Raw genomic sequence first — 21,568 nt, 5'->3', positions numbered from 1 at the left:
AAATTAGTCAATGTAATTTACTGTCAAATACGATTTAAAAATCATCCCTTGGATCACATCTCCCATGGCTTAAAAAGTTCTCATCTGTCTTCCCTTAAAACATTGGCCTTGAACACTGGCAAAACAACAAATTTCATTTACAATGCACTTCGCCCATGATTTGAGTTACGCCTTTGTTTCTTTACAACTCGATGATATTTCAAGAATTACTGTAATCTTACTTCTGTGAAGTGCTTGGGGTGCCTTAAGGTGAGAGTGGTGGCACAGAGGTACTGTTCCTGGACTTATAATCCACAACCTTAAATAAAACTACTGTTGGTAACCATGAAACCATTGACCATTATAGTACAAAATCTTTAGGAAAGGAAAATCTGTCATTATAATGTGGTCTGTCTGACAATGTGGTTAAAGTTAAAAATCTCACAACACCTGGTTATAGTCCAACAGGTTTATTTGGAAGCACGAGCTTTCGGAATGCTCCAGTGTTGGGCTATAACCAGGTGTTGTGTGATTTTTAACTTTGTCCACCCCAGTCCAATACTGTCCCCTTCAGAGAGGCACGGTGGCTCAGTGGTTAGCACTGCTACCTCACAGTGCCAAGGACATGGGTTCGATTCCAGCCTCGGGTGACTGTCTGTGTGGGTTTCCTCCCAGTGCTCTGGTTCCTCCCACAATCTGACGATGTGCAGTCAGGTGAATTCGCCATGCTAAATTGCCCATAGTGTTAGGTGCATTAGTCAGGGAAGTGGGTCTGGGTGGGTTACTCTTTCGAGGGTCGGTGTGGACTTGTTGGCCCAAAGGGCCTGTTTCCAAACTAGAGGGAATCTAATCTAATCTAATCCCCCACATCATGACAATGTAGTTGACACTTAACTGTCCTCTGAAATGGTTGCGTGAGCTGCTCAGGTACATCTGTCTGCTTCAAAGTCTGATAAAAGGAACAAAACTGGATGGACCACTTGGCACTGGAAATGATAACCGTATGCAAAGACAGTTTTGTTAATGTGAGAAGCAATAGTTTTGTTTGATAACTAGTGTGGTCCTTGGATGTTTTTACCCTATAATTAATACAACAATCACTTTCGGTGGTCTAAAGTTTGCACAGATTCAAAGAAAATCTCATTGGGGTAAGCCAAGCAAACCTGGGTGTGAACAGCGGCAGCAGAGTAAATGCCTGAGGAATGGGAGCATCAGTGAGTGGGCCTGAGGGTGAACAGCAACAGCAGCAGTATAAATACCTAAACAGAGGGGTCAGTCAGAATGAACATAGGGATAAACAGCAGGATTAATAGTTGAGTGAGGTCAGTCAGAACGCTCTTGGGAGTGATCAGGATAAATACCTAGTAGTGGGGTCAGTCAGAGTGAACCTGGTGGTGAGCAGCAGCAGCATGGAGCTGAATCTAGGGGCAGAGCTCTGGAGGTGATGTCACCACTCAAAAAATGACATACACTTGGCTGCTCAGGAATGAGGTTTGCAGACTGAGTGAGTAGTGTCTGAAGAGAGATAAAGGACTTTTGTAGTTGTTGTCCACTAAGAATGGACTGCAGGAGTGAGACGCCTGAGTTTGGTGACAAGAGTTGAATGTGGTGCTGGAAAAGCACAGCAGGTCAGGCACACACTCTACTGATCTCCAGCACCTGCAGTCCTCATTTTCTACCTTTGATGACAAGAGGGTAAGGTTGCACAATCAGTTGCTAAGTTGTTTATAGTTGATAAGGTTGATTTAGTTGACAAAGTTCAAAGTGGCAGAAGAACTGGATCCTTGGAATTCTCCTCCTGCAATATGTGGGAAATCAGGGGCACCACTGTTCATGGTGACTGTGTAAACAGGAAGTGTGTTCAGCTGCTGCTCTTGATTTGCCACATGGAGTGCCAAGAGTTGCAAGTAGACTCACTATGGGCATCCATGAGACTGAGAATGTTTTGTATGGCACTATTAGCAAGCTGCTCACACCACCATTAGGAGCTACTCCTGTTGAGATGAGTTTGGGTGACCACCAGGATGATGAGTAGTGGGCAGGCAGTGCAGAAGGCCCCTGTGGACATTCACCTCTCCAACAGGCATACCATTTTGAATATTGCTGTGGGGGAAGATAGTGCCTCAGGGGAAAGCAGCAGCAGCCACGTTAGTGGCACCACAACTGACACTGTTATAAGGCAGGGAAGATCGAATGCAGGTGAGCAGTAGTGGTAGTGGACTCTATATCTATATTTATAGGCACAGGTAGAAATTTATGTGCCCACAAGCAAGACTTCAGATGGTGTATTGCCTCCCTGGTGCTAGGGTCCTAGATATCTCTGAGCACAGGATGTTCTGATGAGGATGGATAGGCAGCCAGAGGTTTTGGTCCATATTGGTACCATAGGCCGAAAGAGAGGATGGTCCTGCAAGGGGAGTCAGGTAAGAAGTTGAAATGTGGAACTCTAGGATTGTAATCTCTGGATTATTTCATGTGCCACACACTGTGAAGTTAAGAATCGTAAGATTGAACATTTAAACATGTGGCTAATGAGCTGGTGTAGAAAGGAGGACTTCAGGCATTTGGATCATTCAGATGGTGTTCTGGGGCAAATGGGAACTGTACAAGAAGGAAAGGTTGCACCTAAACTGGAGGGCAGATTTATTAATGCCACCTGGGAGAATTTAGTGTGACAAAGATGGGAGCTAGAGTAGTAGGTCAGCAAGTAAAGTGGCTGAGGAAGAGAGAGACTAGAGGAAGAACTGATGGAGGTTACTGAATGCGGTAGGACTGACAGTTTGAAGTGTATTTATTTCAAATGCAAGGACAATGACAGGTAGGGCAGATGAACTTAGATTGGATTGATACATACAACTATGATGTTGTAGCTATTAGAGAGACTTGGTTGAAAGAGGCTCATGTTTGAGGCATGATAGAGAAGGTCCATAAAAGAGGTGGGGAGTTGCATTACTAATAAAGTAAAATATCACAGCTGTACTTAGGGAGGACATCTTGGAGGGCTTGTGTGCGAGGCCATAGGGGTAGAGCTCAGGAATAAAAAGAATGCAGTCACTTTGGGATTGCACTTTAGCCTCCCAACAGCCAGCGGGTGATGGAACAGATGTGGATTATGAAAAAATGTAAAATCAATAGGCTAATTGTGGTGTGTGACTTTCTGTATACTGAATGGGCTTGCTTAATGCCAGGGGCTTGAATGGGGTGGGGTGAGGCGGGGGTGGGATTTGTTAGGTGTGTCCAGGATGGAGTTTTTGAAACCATTTGCACATAGACCAATGAGGGAAGGGACCACACCAGAGCAGGTGATCAAAGTTTCACTGGTGGAGCATTTCGGGAACAGTGTCCATATATCTGTGAGTTTTAAGTTACGAATGAAAAAGGATAAGAATTTTCCTTTGAAAGTACTAAACTGGGGGAAGGCTAATTACCACAGTATTCAGCAGGAACTGGGCAATGTCGATTGGAGGCAGCTGTTTGAAGGTAAATCCACGTCTGGCATGTAGAAACCTTTTAAAGGCAATTGATTAGGTTTAGAGGAAGCATCACCTAGACCTGAAAAATCAACTGATTTTTCTTCACGGATGCTGCCAGATCTGAGCTTTTCCAGCAATTTCTGTTTTTGGTTCTGATTTCCAGCATCCATAGTTCTTTCTGCATTAATTAGAATTCAGGCCCAGCATCCTCCTGTGAAAATGAAGGATAAGGATGGCAAGTTTTCTGAACCTTGAATGACAAAAGAAATTGAGAACTTAATCAAAAAGGGAAAGGAGGATAAATAAAGTTTAGCAAACTGAATATAGGCAGAACCCTCAAAGAATGCAAAAATAGCAGAAAAGAACTCAGACAAGGAATTAGGACTGAAATAGGTCATGCAATATCTTTCACAAACAGGATTAAGGAAAATTTTAAGGCATTTACAGATATTTATGTATAGATATGTTATAAAATAAGGAGCAAGAGGGTACCTAAGGAAAAGGGTAGGTCCAGTCAAGAACAAAAATTTAGGCATGGAGCCGGGGGAAGTGAGTGAGGTCCTTAACTGATAGTTACGATCGGTAATTATCACCAAGGGAGAAGCCGTGGTGGATGGTAAGTCTTGGGAGGTGTGTATTGATATTCTGGGGAATTTCAATCGAAAGAAGGTGTTGGACATTTTAAAAAACATTAAGTAGACAGGTCTCCAGGACCTGTTAGTCTATCCAGAATGCTGAGGGAGGCATTGGGGAAGTTACTGGGGGCATGTACGAAATCTTTGTACCCTCTTTAGTTACAGGAGAGGTTCCAGAAAACTGTAGAATAGCTAGCATTGTTCCTTTGTTTAAGAAGGGCAACTGAGAATCTGGGAAATTACAGGCCAGTCAGTCTTGGGTCAATAGTAGGGAATTTATTGAAGGTGGTTCTTAGGGTTAGGATTTACTCACACTTAGAAAAATATGGATTTATTAGTGATAGGCAGCATGGCTTTGTGTGGGTAAGGTTGTCTCTCTCAAACTTGGACTTTAAGGAAGTGACAAAGGTAATTGAGGGCAAGGCAGCAGATGTTGTCCATATGGAGTTAAGCAAAGCCATTGACAAGGTTCCTTCTGGCAGGCGGATACAAAAGATGAGGTCACATCAGATGAGCTGAAAAGATGGATACAGAACTGGTTTATTTATAGAGTAGTGATGGAAGGAAGGGTATTTTTCAGATTGGAGATTTGTGACCAGCGGTGTTTGCAAGGATCAGTGCTGGGACCCATTTGTTTGTAATCTATATGAATGACTTGAAGGAGAATGTAAGTGATCTGATTGGAAGGTTTGTGGGCAGCACAAAGATAGGGGGAAATGCAAATCGTGAGGAAGTCTGACAGAGGATACTGCAGGATATAGATAGGCTGGAGATTTGGCCGGAGAAATGGCAGATGGAGTTTAATCTGGACAAATGCATTTTGGAAGATCTAATGCAGGAGGGAATTGTACAGTAAATGTCAGAAGCCTTAGTAGTATCACCATACAAAGGATCTAGCTGAACAGGTCCACAGTTCCTTGAAAGTGACAACACAAGTTGATAAGGTAATCAAGAAGGCATCTAGCGTGCTTGCCTTCATTGGTTGGGGCATAGAGTAGAAAAATTGGCAAGTCATATTGCAGCTGTATAGAACTTTAGTTAGGCCACATTTAGAATATTGTATATAGTTCCAGAAGGATATGGCAGCTTTGGAGAAGGTACAGAAAAAGTTTACCAGGATGTTGCTTGGTTTGGTAGGTATTAGCTAAGAAGAGAGATTGAACAAATTGGTTTGTTTTTGCTTGAAAGTCAAAGGGTGAGGGAACTATACAAAATTGAGGGGCATTAATAGAATGGATAGTCAGAGTCTTTATCTCAGGATAGATATGTCAATTACTAGTAGACATAGGTTTAAAGTATAAGGGGGAAAGTTTAAAGTAGATGTGAGAGGCAAGTGTTTTTTACAGTGAAGGTGGTAAGTCCCTGGAATGTGCTGCCTGAGGAGGTGGTGGAGGCAGATACAATACTAATATTGAGGCACAGCATCCGAGGAGCAGGAAAATTTGACGTTTTGGGCAAAAGCCCTTTTTTTTAAGATTAGATTAGATTCTCTCATCAGGAAGGATATACAAAGTTAAAAATCTCACAACACCAGGTTATAGTCCCAACAGGTTTAACTCCAAATCGTCAGGAAGGAGGCAGGGAGCCTCCGTGGTGGAGAGGTAAATGGGAGGGGGTTAGGGCTGGGGAGAAAGTAGCTTAGAGTACAATAGGTGGATGTAGGTGGGGATGAAGGTGATAGGTTGGAGAGGAGGGTGGAGCAGATAGGTAGGAAGGAAGATTGGCCAGTGGGACAGGTCATGAGGATGGTGCTGAACTGGCAGGTTGGAACTCTGGTAAGGTGGGGGGAGGGGAAATGAGGAAACTGGTGAAGTCCACATTAATGCCCGAGGGTTGAAGTGTTCTGAGGTGGAAGATGAAGTGTTCTTCCTCCAGGCATTGGGTGGTGGTGGAGGAGGCCCAGGACCTCCATGTCCTTGGCAGAGTGGGAGGGGGAGTTGAAATGTTCGCCCACGGGGCAATGTGGTTGATTGGTGCAGGTGTCCCGGAGATGCTCCCTGGAGCACTCTGAGAGTGGGAGTTCAGTCACCCCAATGTAGAGGAGACCGCATCGGGAGCAACGGATACGATAAATGACATTGGTGAATATGCAGGTGAAACTTTGACGGATGGGGATGGTTCGTTTGGGGCCCTGGATGGAGGTGCGGAGGAGGTGTGGGCACAGGTTTTGCAATTCCTGCGGTGGCAGGGGTGGGGGCTGGGAGGGGAGGGTGGGTTGTTGGGGGTGTGGACCTGACCAGGTAGTCACAGAGGGAATGGTCTTTGTGGAAAGCGAATAGGGGTGGGGAGGGAAATATATCCCTGGTGGTGGGGTCCGTTTGTAGGTGGCAGAAATGTCGGCGGATGATACAGTTTATGCGGAGGTTGGTAGGGTGGAAAGTGAGGACCATGGGAGCTCTGTCCTTGTTGCGGTTGGAGGGGTGGGATTTGAGGGCGGAGGCGCAGGACGTGGATGAGATGCGCTGGAGGGCATCTTCAAACACGTGGGAAGGGAAATTAGTCTTTAAAGAAGGAGGCCATCTGGTGTGTTCTGTGGTGGAAGCCACAGCTCCTGGGAGCAAACATGGTGGAGGCGGAGGAATTGGGCTATATTTCCCAAAAATGGGATCAAGGACTTAACGGGATACAGACAACATAGAGACAGAAAATTTTTAGTTTAAAAAGGCATCTTATGTTGGTGCTGTCTTGTGGGCTGAAGAGCCTGTTCCTGTACTGGACTATTTTTTTGTTCTTTTAAAATGACAGAAAATGGCCTCAATGTAGTCAAAGTGCTCATCTTGGTTCATGTTCTTACTATGGCCTCTGTCTCAGCTTCACCTTCCTGACTCCCTTATCAGCAGAGTATGCACTGAAAATGACACCACTGTGCACAGAATGTGCTAATGCCACTGCCACAGACTCTTCCTGCAGCCTGTCCTATCGTGGGCACCTGATTTAGGTGTACCTACACATGCATACCAACCATTTTGACTTCCGGATAATGTTATCATTGACACTCTTACATAAATCCTAATTAGAAAGCATACACGCGTTCCTTATTTAAAAAGTTTAAAAAAAAGGAAATGGGTGTAAGGAGAGCTTTGTGATTTCAGCAACAAACAGTCTTGTGGCTCTTTCAATTCACTTCCAGGACTGAGATGTGTGCCTTCTGCATTTGTGATCAGACCTAATGTGGTAATCAAAATTAATCTGTCTCGAGTACTATGCAGCTTAAACAGGGCTGCTTGAAACCTTAACTCTATACATGTGATGTTCTAACATGAGATTTTAGTTATTTTGATTTTGCATATCAGTGATTAGATTAGATTAGATTACTGAGAGTGTGGAAACAGGCCCTTCGGCCCAACAAGTCCACACCGACCCGCCGAAGTGCAACCCACCCAGACCCATTCCCCTACATTTACCCCTGCCCCTAACACTACAGGCAATTTAGCATGGCCAATTCACCTAACCTGCACATTTTTTGGACTGTGGGAGGAAACCCACGCAGACATGGGGAGAATGTGCAAACTCCACACAGTCAGTCAGTCACCTGAGGCGGGAATTGAACCCAGGTCTCTGGCACTGTGAGGCAGCAGTGCTAACCACTGTGCCGCCCATTAGGTTTTATTAAATAATGCAGCAGGAGATTCTTTGGCCCATCATGTCTGCGCCAGCTGTCTGAAATAAGTATCTCTTCATGCTTCTTTCCCCACCCAACCTTTTCCCCAGAGCCCTGCACTTTTACCCTGTTTAAGTATTAATCTGATTTTCTTTTGAAAGTTACTATTGAGTCTGGTTCCACCAGCCTTTCCAGCAATCGATGGGAAAAAAAGGTCTGGTCTAGTTATCCCTGTAGATTTCAGCTGACATAGATGTTGTACTTATCATTTACAGATGATGCCTTACACCAGCGATGTTCTTTTCATTATGCCAAACAAAGTGAGCAGTTAATTTAGAGGAATCCCATAAATTGTCGCATTAGTCTCTTTCAGTCTTTCTTGTGTAATACAGTGCATCTTAAGTCTTTCTTTTTAAGCACACTTAGTGTTTATATGTACAACTAGAGTACTTTGAATCAAGTGAATCAAACATAGGAGCCTTTTATAATCTCTATGCACCAATTTTATTTGAGTAAAATACATTAAAACTAATGTGCTCGACAGTTTGTTTAGGTACTTCATTGTCACTATGTGACTCCAGTCCAGTTACTTAGAAACATACGATACAAAAAAAAGCATGCCATTTGGCCCCTCAAATCTACCCTGCTATAAATCAGGTTTTTGCTGAGCTATGTCTATTTCTAACTCCACATTCTTATCTATCCTAATGATCTTTGATGCCATTACCTAGCAAGGGTTATCTACCTCTGCCTTAAAAATGTTCAATAATCCCAATTTACAGACAGAATTCTAAAGTCCCTCAGCTCTGAGAGAAAATGTTTCTCCTCACTGTCCTAATTTTAAAACTATTCTGGGAACTAGAATTTGATTATCACCATGGCAGATGAAGTTTGAATTCAATAAAAATCTGAAATATATAGTCAAATGATGACCATAATACCATTGTCGATTGTCGGAAAAAAAACATCTGTTCGTGAATTTCCTTCAGAAAAGGAAACTACCACTCTTATATGGTCTGGCCTACATGTGACTCCAGATCCACAGCACTGTGGCTGACTCTTATAGACCTCTCCATACATTGAGGGTGGACAATAAATGATTGTGTAACCAACAATGCCCACTTCCTGTGAATGCTTAAGAACAAAGCCTGCCAGATTTTTGTCCACTCTCTTAACTTTCCTATATTCATCTGCATATTCTTCAAGTCGTCTTCATAACTTTCAAACCTCATCTGTGAATCCATACTCCCCTCATGTAAGTCATTAATGTAAATTGTAAAAGATTTAAGCTCCAACACACACCCCAGACCTCCATTGAACTTTTCATTTCCTGCCAATCAGAACAAGACCCATTTATGCGTATTCTGTATTTGCTGCTAGCCAACTAATTTTTGATGCATGTTAATAGATTACCTGCCACATTGTAAACATTTTTCTGCAATAACCTTTGTGGCACCTTATCAAGTGACTTTTGAAAATCCAAGTATAATATCTTCAGCAACGTTTAAGTGGCATCTTAAGTGACAGATGCATGAATAGACAGGGAATAGAGGGCTAGAGATTTATAGCTGAGACAGGAGTCATTTGTTACCACAAAGGGCCTGTTCTGTGCTGTACTGATCTATGTTCTTTAATACATCTACAGGCTGTCCCTTATCTTTAAAGAAGTAACATACTGAAGCAGTTTAATACTTTGAACATGATTTCCCTTTCAAAAAACATGCTGATTATCTGGATTACCTCAAATTTTTAAGTGCTCAGCTATAATCTATTTAGTGATCAATTCTAATACCTTCCTGACAAGAGACATGAAGTTAACTGGCCTTTAGCTGGCAGTTTACTGCCCTCTTCCTCCTTGAATAGAGGGATATATTTTCTGTTTTTTGATCAGTGGCACATTTCCATAATCGACATAATTTTGGAAGGTTAATAGCTATGCAAATGCTACTTCATTGGCTACTTCTTTTAAAACCCCAGGATAAAGAATCTGGACCTAGAGACTTGTCACTTGAGCTCCTTAAGTTTGCTTAGTGCGTAATTAAAAGTTCAAAGAGTTGCAGATGCTGGAAATCAAACAAAAACAAAAATTGCTGGAAAAGTGCAGCAGGTCTGGTAGCATCTGTGGCAAGAAATAAGAGTTAACATTTTGGGCCACTCGATCCAAAACATTAACTCTGGCTTCTCTCCACAGTATGCTTAGTACCCTTTTGCTATTGAAATTTCAGTAAGTTCATCGCCCTCACACATCTAGGAGTATAGATATCACCAGGGATGTTTTCAAATCCTCTAAAAGAAAACAGAAGGAAAATATGATTTTGCTGCTGCTTGCACCACTCTGTCCCACTCCATACGAGCCATGACCTCCTTTGACCCGAATTATCCACAGTTCAAAGCATTTGGCTGCAATCTGGAAATACCCAACAGCCTCAACCCTAAGGAGCTACACTGGGGATACTTTAGCTGTACTAAAGCCTTGGCCTTCCTGTAACTTTCAGTGTACAATGCCTGTGCCTGATGAGAGTTAATACCTTTTCAATAATGCCTTCTGCAAGCCTGCTAGCCAGAGCTTTTCCCCTACATACTTTTGTCCACCATACAGAATTAAATTTCCTAATTAGTATAGAGGTTGCATGTTTGCCTGAATTTCACGCATATGATTTTGAGAGATGACAGTCACCGTCAGATTGCAACTCGACGACTTTTTCTTTACATTTAAGAAACAGCTCCATTTTTCTAATATGGAATTCCTATTAGGGCTCCTTCAGAAACAATGGGCATACTTTAAACCTGACAACTTTAACCTTCTCGTGTAAGATAATTGAGGAAAGTCAAACCCACTCTCTTTTTCACTGCAGTAGATGCTGTATTCTTTGATTTTAAATGCCCAACATTATTAACAACCACTTTAGCAGTTCCTATGTAAAGTAAATGATAAATTAGGATGGTAGGATGAGGGGGGGAATGTCCAGCAGGGTTGTGAGTCCCTTTGGGATGGTAGGTAGATCAGGTCTGGTGGCTGTAGAGGGGATCATTGTTGCTTTTGGAGAGGAGTGGCTGTTGGGTCCAAGAGGTGAGGAGTAGGGTCGGGTCTCAAAGGGGGAACGAATTGTTGTTGGGCATGTCACATGCTGAGGGGAGAGGGCTTGTGTCAAGTCAGGGTCCATGGTGATAACGGCTGGAGGAAGGGGGAGTGGTATGTGGGGAGGAATCAGTTTTGTAGTTATCCAGGAAGAGTTAGACAAGTTAATTGTGTAACTTTTCCTGGAAAACTACCCAACTGCATTGCGACCCCCTGCCCAAGAATTCTTCTTGCAGGGGATTGGCGATTGGCTTCTTAAATTTCCATTGTCTTTTTGACTAATTACAAGTTGTGTTGTGTTTTTTTGGAGGCCTAATGAATTATCTCATCATATCTTACCTCATTAACCATGTATCCCCTCCCATTTCATCTCTTGCACTCACTTCTAGCCCCATTTTACCATTTGTCATTCCCAAAACAAATTGCCACTCAGTGGGTATCCATTGAAAGACCCGCATCTCTCATACCTGCACCAGCTTTGAAAGGTCAATATGCAACAGACAAGCCCTGGCAATCCACTGTTTCTCCTCGCCAGCAACATAATGGCACGACAAACACAAAGCCATGTTGCCTCACGCATGCAAATCCATTCTCTCATTTTAATCTCTGTTTAACCATCAGGCCATACATTTTACCTGACTTTACATACATCCCATCTGAAGACCCTTTGAGTCCTTGCTTCTCTTTCATGACCAGCAACTAGTCTGCAGTCCATGACTGTCTGCTGAACCGAACTCACGTCGATCAGAATGGGTACCAATCAGGTCTTCTGTATATTGTATAATTTCCTTTAATTTCCATACAACTTTATTTCTACCAAGGATTCCACAGTTTCCTGATGTGCATCTCATCTATGCTGCAGAAGCAATTAGTTTGTCATCAGAAAATCTAGGCAAGTGTGTTTTGACCACTACCTGTAACATTAAAAATAGGTCTTCAAAGTTTGGGAGAAGATTTGTAACTTGGGTGCTCATTGTTGTGGTTATGTTTGTCGAGCTGGGAATTTGTGTTGAAAACGTTTCGTCCCCTCTCTAGGTGACATCCTCAGTGCTTGGGAGCCTCCTGTGAAGCGCTTCTGTGCTGTTTCCTCCGACATTTATAGTGGCTTGTCTCTGCCGCTTCCAGTTGTCAGTTCCAGCTGTCCGCTGCAGTGGCCGGTATATTGGGTCCAGGTTGATGTGTTTGTTGATAGAATCTGTGGATGAGTTCCATGCCTCTAGGAATTCCCTGGCTGCTCTCTGTTTGGCTTGCCCTATAATAGGAGGAGATCCCCTCCCCCCACCTTGTCTCAGTCAAATCCCTCGAACTCAGCACTGCCTTCCTAACCTGCAATTTTCTTCCTGACCCCTCCGCCCCCACCCCACTCCGGCCTATCACCCTCACCTTGACCTCCTTCCACCTATCGCATTTCGAATGCCTCTCCCCCAAGTCCTTCCTCCCTACCTTTTATCTTAGCCTGCTGGACACACTTTCCTCATTCCTGAAGAAGGGCTTATGCCCGAAACGTCGATTCTCCCTTTCCTTGGATGCTGCCTGACCTGCTGCGCTTTTCCAGCAACACATTTTCAGCTCTTTTTCTTGCCCTATAATAGTAGTGTTGTCCCAGTCGAATTCATGTTGCTTGTCATCTGCGTGTGTGGCTACTAAGGATAGCTGGTCGTGTCGTTTCGTGGCTAGTTGGTGTTCATGGATGCGGATCGTTAGCTGTTTTCCTGTTTGTCCTATGTAGTGTTTTGTGCAGTCTTTGCATGGGATTTTGTACACTACATTGGTTTTGCTCATGCTGGGTATCGGGTCCTTCGTTCTGGTGAGTTGTTGTCTGAGAGTTGCTGTTGGTTTGTGTGCTGTTATGAGTCCTAGTGGTCGCAGTAGTCTGGCTGTCAGTTCAGGAACGCTCCTGATGTATGGTAGTGTGGCTAGTCCTTTGGGTTGCGGCATGTCCTCGCTCCGTTGTCTTTCCCTTAGGCATCTGTTGATGAAATTGCATGGGTATCCGTTTTTGGCGAATACATTGTATAGGTGTTCTTCTTCCTCTTTTTGCAGTTCTGGTGTGCTGCAGTGTGTTGTGCTGAAAATGTGTTGCTGGAAAAGCGCAGCAGGTCAGGCAGCATCCAAGGAACAGGAGAATCGACGTTTCGGGCATAAGCCCTTCTTCAGGAAGAAGGGCTTATGCCCGAAACGTCGATTCTCCTGTTCCTTGGATGCTGCCTGACCTGCTGCGCTTTTCCAGCAACACATTTTCAGCTCTGATCTCCAGCATCTGCAGTCCTCACTTTCTCCTTGCAGTGTGTTATGGCCCTTTTGAATAGTGTCTTGATGCACCTTCATTTGTGTGTGTTGGGGTGGTTGCTTTCATAGTTCAGGACTTGGTCTGTGTGTGTGGCTTTCCTGTATACCTTTGTGCTGAATTCTCCGTTAGGTGTTCTCTGTACCATCACGTCTAGGAATGGGAGTTGGTTATCCTTTTCTTCCTCTCATGGATCGGACAGGGGACGAAACGTTTGCAACATAAATTCCCAGCTCGGCGAACAGAACCACAACAACGAGCACCCAAGCTACAAATCTTCTCCCAAACTTTGAACACCTACGGGCGAGAGACGCTAAGACAAGCCAGGAAATGGGAATCCTGTGCCAGCCACCTAAGCGCCACATTCAAACAACTCCGGTTCCTGCATGAATGCTGAAAGAATCAAATCCTTCCACATGTGTCAGATACAGACCACCAGTCAATAATACACAAGCCAGGGACACAGCCAGACAGAACAGACTCAGGATAATCCAGGTAATGATTACAGACACTCACAACAGACTTCACAATTACAGACAAGAAATTGCGCGCCAAAACTCGTTAATTTCAAAAACCACCAATCAGGAATGGACCCGAACCATAGAATAGGCCGTCACCATAGGACAGAACAGAACCACACGCCGCAAAAAAAAAGCACTAAAAGAAAAAATGGCCAAACTAACACACAACGAAGAGGACACCACAACACACACCTGGGTTAAAAACCTCTCCCACAGACAGCTCACAGACAAGGAAAGAACAATACTGGCCAAGGGACGCCAAGACAGCAGACTTCCTAGCAGCACTAGAATGCACACTGAGGAACAATGGACTGACAGAAGAGACACAGCAAACAGTGAGACCAAGTATCGTACCTCTGATAACAAGGAAAAGACAAACACATAACCTCAACGCCAAGGAGAGAGAAGCACTAAAATCACTAAGAAACGATAAGAACATAATCATACTACCAGCAGACAAAGGCAGAATGACGGTCATCCTGGACAAAGCAGAGTACATCCAAAAAGCACAACAACTACTTGCAGATACCAACACCTACCAAAAGAGGGAGTTTGACCCCACCCCACAGCTCACGAATAGGATGAACAACATACTGAGGAATCTACAAAAAAACGGCAGATAACAAGGTCTGACCCACAAAGAATGAAACCTGAAAGCAATAACACCCCCAGATTCTATGGACTACCTAAAGTGCACAAACCAGACATCCCACTCAGACCCATAGTATCACTACCAGGGACACCATCACACAAACTGACTAAAGAACTACACCAGAAACTGAAACACCTGATCAGCGGATCCAGACAAACTATACAATCAACACAGGAATTCTTGGACATCATCAGAAATATACACATAGACAAGGAAGAAACCATGGTCTCATTCGATGTAACGGCACTGTTCACCTCTATCGACACAACCCTAGCCAGAGAAACAACAGCCAACCTGCTGGACATACAGAACAGACAACGGACGTTGAACCTATCAACAAAGACTGCATACTTAAACTACTGGACCTGTGTCTCACAACACACTTCACATTCAACAACCAGATATACAAACAAATCAACAGAACACCCATGGGCTCACCGATCTCTGGACTCATAGCAGAAGCAGTGATGCAAAGGTTAGAACAAACAGTCTTACTGCAAATTCAACCCAAACTCTGGGTCAGATATGTGGATGACACCTTTGTAATTACTAAAAACACAGAAATAGAGAACACACACCGGATCATCCACGCCACACTCACAGGAATCCGATTCACGAGAGAGGAAGACAAGGATAACCAACTCCTATTCCTCGACGTGATGGTACAGAGAACACCGAATGGAGAATTCAGCACAAAGGTATACAGAAAAGCCACACACACAGACCAAGTCCTAAACTATGAAAGCAACCACCCCAACACACAAACGAAGTTGCATCAAGACACTATTCAAAAGGGCCACAACACACTGCAGCACACCAGAACTGCAAAAAGAGGAAGAAGAACACGTTTACAATGTATTCGCCAAAAACAGATACCCGTGCAATTTCATCAACAGATGCCTAAGGGAAAGACAACGGAACGAGGACATGCTGCAACCCAAAGGACTAGCCACACTACCATACATCAGGAGCATTTCCGAACTGACAGCCAGACTACTGCGACCACTAGGACTCATAACAGCACACAAACCAACAGCCACGCTCAAACAACAACTCACCAGAACGAAGGACCCGATACCCAGCATAAGCAAAACTAATGTCGTGTACAAAATCCCATGCAAGGACTGCACAAAATACTACATAGGACAAACAGGAAAACAGCTAACGATCCGCATCCATGAACACCAACTAGCCACGAAACGACACGACCAGCTATCCTTAGTAGCCACACACGCAGATGACAAGCAACATGAATTCGACTGGGACAACACTACTATTATAGGGCAAGCCAAACAGAGAACAGCCAGGGAATTCCTAGAGGCATGGCACTTATCCACAGATTCTATCAACAAACACATCGACCTGGACCCAATATACCGGCCACTGCAGCGGACAGCTGGAACTAACAACCGGAAGCGGCAGAGACAAGCCACTATAAATGCCGGAGGAAAGATCACAGAAGCGCTCCACAGGAGGCTCCCAAGCACTGAGGATGTCACCTAGACAGGGGACGAAACGTTTGCAACACAAATTCCCAGCTCGGCGAACAGAACCACAACATTAAAAATAGGTCATTTAGCGCCCTCTACCAAAGCTCGAAGATGTTTACTGCTGGTTCTTCATTCTCAGCTGTGACATTTACAGAACTGAGAACACTTACTTGACAATTTTCCATTTATTTAATGCTTGCTTGTTGACTTTGTGCCTAATTTCCTCGCTGCAAATGTATGTATGTTCCAATACCTATACATTGACTCCCATGTTGTCACAACGTGTCAACTTCCCTGAGACCAAAATGAATTGGCCTTGAACTCCTACTTGGGGCCTGCCTTCTCAATTTACTTTTCATGACAATGCGAACACAATGTTTATATCTTAATTACTGGGCAATTTCAATGTTACTCGCAAAGAGCTTTGAACCAAATTGACAGAGAGCATTTCTGTTGATTTACCTACGAATCCAGCATTCTTTAGTTGTTTGCAGATTTCATAACCGTTTATATGGCAAATTATTATAAAATTCATGTGGTATGTCTTCTTATAAGATGCTTCAGAATTGCAGTCTGAGTTTTCTGTAAATCTGCCAAAACAATCCTTCCTATAGCTTTTGCCCTCAGAAATTATATTCCATGGAATTATATTTTAAAACAGTCGCATACCTTGGATTTGTTTCTTTGTTGTCTTTCTTGTTTCTTGTCTAATTTATATTGAATAACTCTGTAATATGATTTCCAGCATTTGGCATGATTGTATGTTATGTCTGTCACTAGATACTTATTGATTTTTGGGTCCCTTAAATCTGACTGGGATAAACATGTGATGCATAAAATCATTAGAGTACATGATGTCATTGGCTTTATTTCTCCATAACGGTGTGTGCATATTAAAATGCCTGTGTGTCACTCTAAAAGCACTAGGTTTCCTTGATACACTTTCATTAAAGGCAATGTTCATATTTAGAGCATTATACCTATTTGGTTCAAGGAATTGTGTTATTTTATCAAGTGATAAATTTGGTGCACGAGGGTTTAACTTTCCTCGAGTGTTATCTTGGAATTCGAATTAGATTTGTTAAGTGCGATAAGAAATAATTATTCTGAGCAAGGGTCGCTGGACCCAAATGTTCACTCTGATTTATCTTCACAGATGCTGTCAGACTTGCTGAGCTTTTCCAGTGACTTTTGTTTCAGTTCTCATTTGCAGCATTTGCAATAATCATTGGTTGCCTTGAACTAATATGGTACACATAAATAATGCATTTATTAATATGTTGAGCTCAACAGGAATCTCATCTGATTAGATGATACAGCATGTTTAGAAAGGGGAGATGGGTAAGTTTGGCCTTTAGATTTGACCACAGAGGGATTTTTCAATTCCCTTTGTTTTTGAGGTGCCACATTGTCAAGTAGAGTCGTAGCGTCAGAGTCTGAGAGTTGTACATCAAGGAAACAGACCCTTCAAACTACATTGGGTTGGGCTATCTGGTCAGCATGGACAATCTCGTACCATCTGCCAAACCCTTCCTTTTCATATACCCTTCCAGATGCCTCTTAAATGTTGCAATTGTACCAGCCTCCACCATTTCCTCTGGCAGCTCATTCCATACACATACCAACATTTGTGTGAAAATGTTGCCCCTTAGGTCTCTTTTATATCTTTCCCTCTCACCCCAAACCTATGCCCCACCCCAGGAAAAAACAATGTCTATTTATCCTATCCATGCCCATCATATTTTTATAAACCTCTAAGGTCACCCTTCAGTCCCTGACGCTCCAGGGAAAACTACCCCAGTCTATTCAGCCTCTCCCAATAGCTCAAATCCTCCAACCCTGGCAACATCCTTGTAAATCTTTTCTGAACCCTTTCAAGTTTCACAACATCTTTCTGACAGGAAGGAGACCAGAATTGCACACAATGTTCTAACTGTGGCCTCACTAATATGCTGTACAGCCACAACATGACCTCCCAATGCCTGTATTCAATACTCTGACCAATAAAGGAAAACGTACCAAACGCCGCCTTCACTATCCTGTCTACTTGCGACTCCACTTTCAAGGAGCTATGAACCTGCACTCCAATGTCTCTTTGTTCAGCAACACTCCACAGGATCTTACTGTTGTGTATAAGTCCTGCTAAGATTTGCTTTCCCAAAATGCAGCACCTCACATTTATCTAAACTAAACTCCATCTGCCACTCCTCAGCCCATTGGCCCATCTGATCAAGATCCCTTTGTAATCTGAGGTAACCTTCCTTGCTGTACACTACACCACCAATTTTGTTGTCATCTGCAAACTTACTGACTATACCTCTTATGCTTACATCCAAATCATTTATATAAATGACAAAAAGTAGTGGACCCAGCACTGATCCTTGTGGCACTCCACTGGTCACAGGCCTCCAGTCTGAAAAACAATCCTCCACCACCACCCTGTTTTGTACCTTTGAGCCAGTTCTGTATCCAAATGTCTAGTTCTCCCTGTATTCCATGAGATCTAACCTTGCTAACCAGTCTCTCATGGTGAGCCTTGTTGAGTGCCTTACTGAAGTCCATTTAGATCACATCCATCGCTGTGCCCTCAACAATCCTTTTTGTTACTTCAAAAAACTTAATCAAGTTTGTAAGATATGATTTCCCACACACAAAGCCATGTTGACTATCCTTAATCAGTCCTTACCTTTCCAAATGCATGTACATCCTGTCCCCCAGGATTCCCTCCAACAACTTACCCACCACCGGCGTCAGGCTCACTGGTCTATAGTTCCCTGGCTTGTCCTTACCACCTTTCTTAAATAGTGTCACCACGTTAGTCATCCTCCAGTGTTCTGACAACTCACCTATGACTATCAATGATACAAATACCTCAGCAAGAGGCCCAGCAATCACTTCCATACCTTCCCACAGAGTTCCAGGGTACACCTGATCAGGTCCTGGGAATTCTTGTAGCCCTTCCTCTTCTGTAATATGGACATTTTTCAAGATGTCACCATCTATTTCCCAACATTCTATATCTTCCATGTCCTTTTCCACAGTAAATACTGATACAAAGTACTCGTTTAGTATCTTCCTCCATCTCCTGCGGCTCCATGCAAAGCCCGCCTTGCTGATCTTTGAGGGGTCCTATTCTCTACATAGTTACCCTTTGACCTTAATTTATTTGTAAAAACCCTTTGGATTCTCCTTAACTCTATTTGCCAAAACTATCTCATGTCCTCTTTTGCCCTCCTGATTTCTCTCTTAAGGATATTCCTACTGCCTTTATACTCTTCTAGAGATTCTCTGGATCTATCCTGTACGTGATATATGCGCCCTTCTTTTTCTTAACCAAACCCTCAATTTCTTTAGTCATCCAGCATTCAACATACCTACCAGCTTTTCCTTTCACCCTAACAGGAATATACTGTCTCTGGTCTCTCTTTATTTCATTTTTGAAGGCTTCCCATTTTCCACCCATCCCTTTTCCTGTGAACATCTGTCCCTAGTCAGTTTTTGAAAGTTCTTGCCTAATACCATCAAAATTGGACTTTCTGCAATTAGAACTTCAACTTTTAGATCTGGTCTATCCTTTTCCATCGTTATTTTAATAGAATTATGGTCGCTGGCCCCAAAGTGCTCCCCCATTGACACCTCAGTCACCCCCTGCCCCGCCTTATTTCCCAAGAGTAGGTCAAGTTTTACACCTTCTCTAGTAGGTACATCCACATACTGAATCAGAAAAATTTCTTGTACACTTAACAAATTCCTCTTCATCTAAACCCTTAACACTATAGCAGTCGCAGTCTATGTTTGAAAAGTTAAAATCCCCTACCCTAACCACTCTTATTCTCACAGATAATTGAGATCTTACAAATTTGTTTCTCAATTTCTGACTATTAGGGGGTCTATAATACAATTCCAATAAGGTGATCATCCCTTTCTCAGTTCCACCCAAATAGCTTCCCTGGATGTATTTCCAGAAATATCCTCCCTCCGTACAGCTGTAATCAAAATCTCCATTCCCCATCCTCTGTTGCCTCCCTTTCTATCCTTCCTGTAGCATTTGTATCCTGAAATATTAAGCTGCCAGTCCTGTCCATCCCAGAGCCATGTTTCTGTAATTGTTATGATATCCCAGTCCCATGTTCCTAACCATGCCCTTAGTTCATCTGCCTTCCCTGTTAGGCCTCTTGCGTTGAAATAAATGCAGTTTAATTAATCAGTCCTACTTTGTTCTCTGCTTTGTCCCTGCTTGCACTGACTGTTTGACTCCCTTCTGTTCTCCTCTGTGTCAGTCTCAGATTGATCTCTTTCCTCACTATTTATTCCTGGATCCCACCCTCCAACCTTACCAGTCTAAATCCTCCTGAGCAGCTCCAGCAAATCTCCCTGCCAGGTTATTAGTCCCCTTCCAATTTAGGTGCAATCCGTCCTTCTTGTACAGGTCACTTCTACCTGAAAAGCAATTCCAATGATCCAGAAATGTGAATCCATCTCCCAAACACCAGTTCCTCAGCCAAGCATTCATCTACTCTTATCCTCCTGTTCTGCCCTCACTAGCTTGTAGCACTGGGAGTAATCCAGATATTACTATGTTCAAGGACCTCCTTTTTAAATTCATGCCTAACTCTCTGTAATCTCCCTTCAGAATCTCAATCTTTCCCTTCCAATGTCGTTGGTTCCAATGTGTACAACGATCTCCTGCTGGCCCTTTTCCCCCTTGAGAACATTCTGTACCGTCTCTGAGACATTCTTGATCCTGGCACCAGGGAAGCAACGCACCATTCTGATTTTTCGCTGCTGGCCACAGAAACATCTGTATGTACCTAGGCTAGAGTGTCCCCTTGGAACCCAACATACCCAAAACAGCATACCAGTTTGAAATGGGTATAGCCACAAAGGACTCCTGCACTACCTGCCTACCTCTCTTACCTTTCCTGAAGTAAACCCATCTATGTGACTGTATCTGCAACTTTTCCCCCTTCCTATAACTGCTATCTATCACATCCCCTTGCTCTTGTAAATTCCTCATTGCCTCTAACTGTCTCTCCAACCGAACCATTTGATCTGATAGGATTTGCAACCAACGGCATTTATTATAGATGTATTCCTCAGCAACACCTAAACTCTCCCTAAACTCCCACATCCAACAAGAAGAGCATATCACTCTACTAAAGGCCATTTTTGCTTCTTTCACTCTACAGATCTCTACAGCATTGTCTTATTCCTCTACAAAACCTTGCTCCAGTTTAAATTAATACTTATGGCTTATATTTTTAAGTTTCATCAAGAGTCATATCTCAATATAACATATAATCAAGGAAGAACACACTCTACTCACTCCTGCGGACTTACTGTAATGCCACACTTAAAAATATTCACTTGCCTGTTTCTGTGCTGTGACCTCTCCCAAACAGATTCCACCAAGATGAGTTATGAATTTCAGTGTTTGTTAATTTTCCCAAATGCACTCCAATGTCCAGCGATACATGAATTCAATAGCAAAGGTAGTAACTGTGCAGATTCACTGCTGTGTCAGTTAGCAGTGTGGGTTTCTTTCTCTATCTATCCTGCACTGACTTCACCATGTGTTTCCTTTGTCTGTCCCTCTCCCTTTTAAAAGTGCCATTGTTCTGACTACTTTTTCTCCAAAGTTCCAAAACAATGCAACAGCATATAAAACAGTAATTGCTGCTCCTGGCATTCGAGGAAATCACCTCCAACACCTAAAATACCTCAGAAAAGGAGTAACCTGTTCCAGCCAGAAATTTTTCCTGTCCTCCATTTTGGATTACTCGGGTAGTGGAGTGCTTTTCTCTCCTGCACTAGCATTGTTAACGTCTATGGCTATTGCTTGCTAGATGTG

General features: G+C 43.2%; 1 protein-coding gene across 2 annotated transcripts in view; it reads left to right on the top strand.

Moving 5' to 3' along the window:
* The window catches only part of ptpn4a (protein tyrosine phosphatase non-receptor type 4a), a 355,125-nt gene that overhangs the window by 207,034 nt on the left and 126,523 nt on the right, over positions 1-21,568 (top strand). The gene's annotated exons all lie outside the window — the stretch shown is intronic.

This window comes from Chiloscyllium punctatum, chromosome 10, assembly GCF_047496795.1.
Source record: "Chiloscyllium punctatum isolate Juve2018m chromosome 10, sChiPun1.3, whole genome shotgun sequence".
Taxonomy (NCBI): domain Eukaryota; kingdom Metazoa; phylum Chordata; class Chondrichthyes; order Orectolobiformes; family Hemiscylliidae; genus Chiloscyllium; species Chiloscyllium punctatum.
Note: the sequence above shows the minus strand (reverse complement) of the source record. Positions and strands in the feature narration are given on the sequence as shown.